At 55.6% G+C, this 5,660-nt stretch overlaps 1 pseudogene across 1 annotated transcript; it reads right to left on the bottom strand.

Moving 5' to 3' along the window:
* Positions 1 to 2,355: 2,355 nt before the first annotated feature.
* LOC309619897 (melanoma-associated antigen B4 pseudogene) lies at positions 2,356 to 4,471 on the bottom strand (annotated as a pseudogene). The gene has a single exon. The product of its transcript is annotated as a melanoma-associated antigen B4 pseudogene (transcript).
* Between the last annotated feature and the right edge of the window lie 1,189 nt (positions 4,472 to 5,660).

Raw genomic sequence — 5,660 nt, 5'->3', positions numbered from 1 at the left:
TAAGGATCTCACCTCCCTTAGACCTGACGTAAAGGAGCCTCGGCCCGACTGCCCTGTCCTGAGCCTTCAAGTGCTGAAAGCAGGGGCAAGGCTAGACTCTTTGTCGTCCCCACAGCTCAGGGGGTGGGGCATGTTCCCCTTAGTCGTCACTCAGCGTTCTCAGTTTGACTCCTGGGAAGGCCTGTGGCTCCTCTCTCTTTACCTGAGGACATGTGCTCGTAGAAAGGCCCACAGCTCTCTGAGACCCAACAGAAGGAAGTGAGGGTAGCCTGATTTCCCACATCTACCTGTGGTCTCTGAAGGCAGAAAGCTGTGGCAGGCAAATCCAGGCCTTATTATGGTTGGCTGCACCAGTCCTCACTCAGGCTCCTCCGTTTGACTCCTGGGAAGACCTATAATTTCTCGCTCTCTTCACCTATTAACTGTCCTCACTTCTCTGTCACCCTGGGAGGAGTTAAGGGTTGCCTCTGCTCGGCCTGACATCTATCCAGGCGTCTCCCAGGACTGACGGCAGGGGAGAGATGATGTGCTGCCCCCATTGTTATGGTTTTCCTGCTCCACTCCAGCCTTAGGTCCTCACCCCAACTCCTAGCACAACCTGGAAATTTCCCCTATGCTGAGTCAGCCAGCCTCAGAGCAAAGTCCTCACCACCCTGAGTCCCCAGAAGTAGAAGTCACAGTAGGCCACATGCAGCCACAGCTCTCTCTGAGGGGCTTCTGAGGACTAACAGCAGAGGGCAAGATTCTCCGGGCTCCACTCTTCTGGGGTTTGTGACCTCAATAGTCCTCACTGTGTCAGGATCTGGGACTCTTCCCTCTACTGACCTGAGCCCTCCAGAGCTGGAAGCAAGTGGGTGACACATCGAACTACCCCTGCCTGGGGCTTCCCAGGGCCGAAAGGGTGGTGGGGCTCTGTGTTCCTCTCTCTTTTCGGTTGGGCGTTCCCCTTGGTCCTCACTCAGAGTCCTTACACTGACTCTTCCTGTGACCTAGAGAGGCCTGTCCTCTCATACTACAGCCTTTAATTCCCTGAGACCACCTAGGAGGATGTGAGGGTTGCCTCACATGGGCAGGACTGCCTGTGGTCACTCATGGCCAACAGTAAGGGAGGGATTCTGTGGCGTCCCCACTTTTATGATTTGGGTGGTTCCCTCAGTCCTCATGGTCCTCTGCTTGACTCTTGGCAGGACCTGGAACTCCTCCCTGTGCGAACGTGAGGCTGGCCCCTGAGACCAAGTGCCTCATCTACCGGAGATGCTCTAAAAGGAAACGTGTGGGGCGCATCATGCCAACATTCCTGGATTTGCCGAGGGGAGGTATCCAGTGGCAGGGCTCTGTTCTAGGTGGAGTCCCTTTATCCTCATTTAGAGTCACTAGATTTCCAGTCTCTACTGAGTGAGGCTGTTCCCAATAGACCAAGGCCCTCGCCTCCCTGAGACCACTCCCAGTGGAAAGAGGGGGCACGTCAGCCAGAAAGCTTTGTCCTGGGCCGCCTGGGGCTGACATCAGGGGTGGGACTCTGCATTCTCCTCTGTTCTGGAGTGAGTGGTCCCCTTGCTCCTCATTCAGGGTCCTCATCATGATGCCTGACCAGACCCAGGACTCCGCCCTCCACTCCCCTGAAGCTGTGCTCCTCAGAACAAAGGCGTTACCTTCTTGGAAATTCGGAATTGGAAGTCAGGATGAACCAGATCTGTCCAAAGCTGTTGGGGTCTTCTGAGGAGCAGGATTTTACAAGGCCCCACTCTTCTGGAGTCAGTGGCCCCTCAGTCCTAACTCAGGTTTCTTACCTTGACTTCAGGTAGCATATGGGACTCCAGCCTCCCTGCTGACTGTCTGCCTGCCAGCCTCAGGCCAAGGCTTTCACCTTCCTGAGACACCAGAAGGGGAGGTAAGAGACCTGTTCCCTGGCTACCCCTGCCGGGGGCCTCTGTGTGGTCCCCTTTGTTATGGGGAGTCCACTCATCAGCACCCAGTGTCTTCACCCTGAATCAGATTAAGGCCTGTTAGGATCCCCTACTTGGGCAGGATTGGAGATGCTGCCACAAGACCAAGGAACTCGCCTCCCTGAGAACCTCTCCACCCTTGCCCCGGAGGAAAAGAAGGGGCACCTTCAGACACACAGCTCTGCCCATGGCCACACAAGGGAGAAAGCAGGGTACACTTTGTGGGGCCCCCTTCTCTTCTAAGGTCCTCACCTTGAATAACTATCAGAGGCTGGGACTCCTCCCTCCACTGACCTGAGGACACAGCTCTTAAACCAAGGCTTTTATGTCCCTGAGAAACTTGAAGAGTAAGTAAATGAGGAGATGCTGATCTTTTCAGGTTATCTGGTATTGCATATGCAGAAGACCCCATTGTCACCGAATATTTTTTTTTTATTCATACCATCCACTTATTCAGCGTTACTCTTACTGTGTTCCAAAACAGTGCTTTGGGAACAGGGCCCCTTTTATCCCATGAGATACCTTTTGGAGTGGTGAGAAGAAAAATGAATTAAAAGACGTAAGGTCTGGCTTAGGCTGGGAGGAGTGGAAGAGTGTAGGCTCTAGACTATTCCCGACCAGGGGACTAGACCCAGCAAGGTCACTTAATCAGTCTTGTGAACTTGAGAAATTTGCAAGTTATTCACCTATAAAGGGAGTCTGCCAAATCCTATCCTGCATGAATGTTGGAATGTTATGTACTACATATAAAGCAGTGGCATACTCATTAAGAAATATTGGGTTTTTGATGAATGGCAGTTATGATGTGATTATTATGAACCCCCAAAATACCACCCTCCCATCGGAGTTTATTTTTAATCCAGTAGGTAGCAGAGAATATGCAGTGCACTAGGACAAAAGAAACAAATACAAATGAGAAAGTTTAAAAGAAATAAGGCAAACCACGAATTAAATACCTTTTACTCTATGTTTTCTCCATTTTTTGTTTCTAAATATTTTCTGTGGTCGTCTTTCACGTTTCCATGAAAATCTCTATTGCAGTGCCATGTTTTCTACTTGTGGATCATACAGAAAATATAGATGGTTCGTGAATTTCTTTTACATATACCAAAACTGTAACTTTAGAACTCTTTAAACAGCAATAAATATGCAAGCAATGTCATGCACGAATTCAATACTCTTAAGAAAACATACTATTACAAGAAAAAAACATTTGAAAAAACCTAAATAAATCAATAAATAATGTATAGAAGTTACTAGTTTAAAACAGGAAGATAAATAAGATCTATACTTTGTTCCCTCCACCCCTACTACTCTGCACTACTTAGGAGCTTGACTGCTCCCTTCCAAAACAAAGTGAATAAACTGCCCGCGGCCTCCCTCCCTAGATGTGGGAGGAGCTGCGGGGCCTTGGCCCTGGAAGTGCACTGCCCTCGGCCACAGCTGCAGCCCTGGCCGCGGCTCTCACTCCTGCTCTCTCTTCCTCATCTTGCAGAGCCTCCTCATAGAGATCTGGGAAGGCACTGGGGACGGTACCAGCGATCTTGGCCACAAACTCCAGCACTTTCATCTTGCTGGTTTCAGCCAGGGCTCTCGGGCCCCACAGGAACTCATAGCGCGGAGGATCGCTGTTGGGCACCTGGCGGTACGTCAGGTACTTCTGCTGCACGAACTCTTCGCTGATGAGCCTCCTGGGCTCCCCAAAGATCAAGTGCCTCCTCCCAGCATACAACCCCACCGCATTGAGGAATTCCCAGATCTCCTCCTCGGTGGCACGGTTGCCCTTCTTGAAGATCATGCCCAGGAGAATCATCAGGAGACCGGACGTGGGCAGCCCCTACTCATCACTCGGACTTTGCTCGCTGGGGACTGCCAGCTTGCGGATGAGGGCGTAGGAGTGACGGGTGGGGTTGACTTCCTTCAGCTCGAGGCCAAAGACCAGCTCCATGCACTCAGAGGCTCTCCTGAGGATCTCAGGGAAGTGCTTCGTGTACTTCTTGCCGACAGCCTTCAGCATTTCTGCCTGCCGGATGGGCTCGTTCAGCTTGTACTTCTCCAGCAGGACCTGCACCAACATGCTGGCCTTCGTGGACAGAGGATCTGTGCAAGTGCTGTGAGTGGAAGGTGCTGCCTGGGAGGTACTTGCACTTTCCTCATCTTGGCTCGCCCGGGCACCCTCTTCATATCCTGGGCAGGAAACCCCTGCATCACGAGAGCTAGTGGCTGGGGCTCCCTGAGGCTCCCGGCGAGCGCCAGCAGCACGGGAGCTCGGGGGAGTACCCCGAGAAACAGAAGCGGGGGAGGAGGGCGACTCTTCTATCTCTGCTGCCGCCGCCGCTGCCGCCGCCTCAGTGGCCTGGGCACCCTCGAGACTCTGAGTCTCCCCCCGGGCCTGGTGGCGTTTCTCGCGGGCACGGCGCTTGCTCTTCTGGCCCCGAGGCATGATGACACAGGTCAGGGCCAGCAGGCGGGAGTGTGGGCAGGAAGGCAGGCAATGAGGGCACCTGGGGGAGGGACAAGGAGATGCTGTGAGCACCTTCAGCGGGGAGACTCCTCCCTGGCTTTAACCAAGGCCGCCTCTGCAGGGTCCTTGAGGGCACTGCTCGAGGACCCACAGGGCTCCCGTTCCCCTGCTCCGCCTGTCCCCTGAGACCCCTGTGGAGGACGGTAGAGTGGGCCTTGGGGCACAGCCAGCCAGCCCTGCCTGGGCGGTACGGGGGTGACAGTGGGGGCTGGCAGGGGAGGTAGGTCCTCGCGGTTCCCATTCAGAGTCAGGATGACAGTTGCTGGCAAGACTCCCCCCCCCCAACCCCCCCACCCCATCCCGTCTGCTGCTCTGAAGTTGACACCACCACCTTCCATGACACCCAGGAGGAGGAAAGGAGGGAGCGTTCAGCCCACCACCGAAGGGTCCTGGGACCCTCCCTTCTGCTGCCTGGTGATGGCCCCTTCAGAACAAAGCTCTAACCTCCCTTGGACCTGGCAGAGGAAATTACGGGCAGTCTCAGCCTGACAGTCCTTTCTTGGGAGTTTACGGGTTGGCAGGAGGGGACAGGCCATATTCTCTCTCGTCCCTTCTCTTCGGGGTGGGTGGCTCCCTTAGTCCTCACGCGGGGTCCTCCCTGGACGGCCGGTGCAGCCTGGAGCTCCCCTCTTGCCCCGAGGGCCGTGTGCTCGCACCAGTGCCGGCACCTCCTTGAGTCTCATTAGGAGGCAGTGAGGGTGAGCACGCGGCCGCATGTGGCCGAGTTTTACCAAGCCTGCAGCGTGCGGCAGACAGGTCGAGGCCCTGTGGTTGGCGGCCCCACTGGTCCTCACTCAAGGGCTTGGGCTGACTCTTGGGAGTGCTCAGGGACGCGCCTTCTGCTGGCCCGCACCTCCCCTCTCAGACAGCAGCCCTCCCTTCTCCGTGTGTGGCCAGAAGGAAGCGGCTGACAACAGGGGAGGGGTTCTGAGGTGCCCTTGCGACGGGGAGGACGGTCCTCACCCTGACTCCTCCCGTGCCCTGGAAATCCTCCCTCTGCTGACCTGCGGCCAGCCCCTCAGAACAAGGCCCCCTCCTCCCTGAGTCTCCCGCGTCCGTCCGTCCGTCCGCCCGCGTTCGCACTGGGGGAGCCCCTCCGTCTTTAGACCTGCCCGGAGGCTCCCAGGCTGACGTCAGGGGCGGGGTCCGCGTGGCCGCCATTCTGGGGTGTGGAGCCCCTCGGTCCCCAC

Source organism: Balaenoptera borealis, assembly GCF_965194805.1.
Source record: "Balaenoptera borealis genome assembly, chromosome: X".
Lineage (NCBI taxonomy): Eukaryota > Metazoa > Chordata > Mammalia > Artiodactyla > Balaenopteridae > Balaenoptera > Balaenoptera borealis.
Note: the sequence above shows the minus strand (reverse complement) of the source record. Positions and strands in the feature narration are given on the sequence as shown.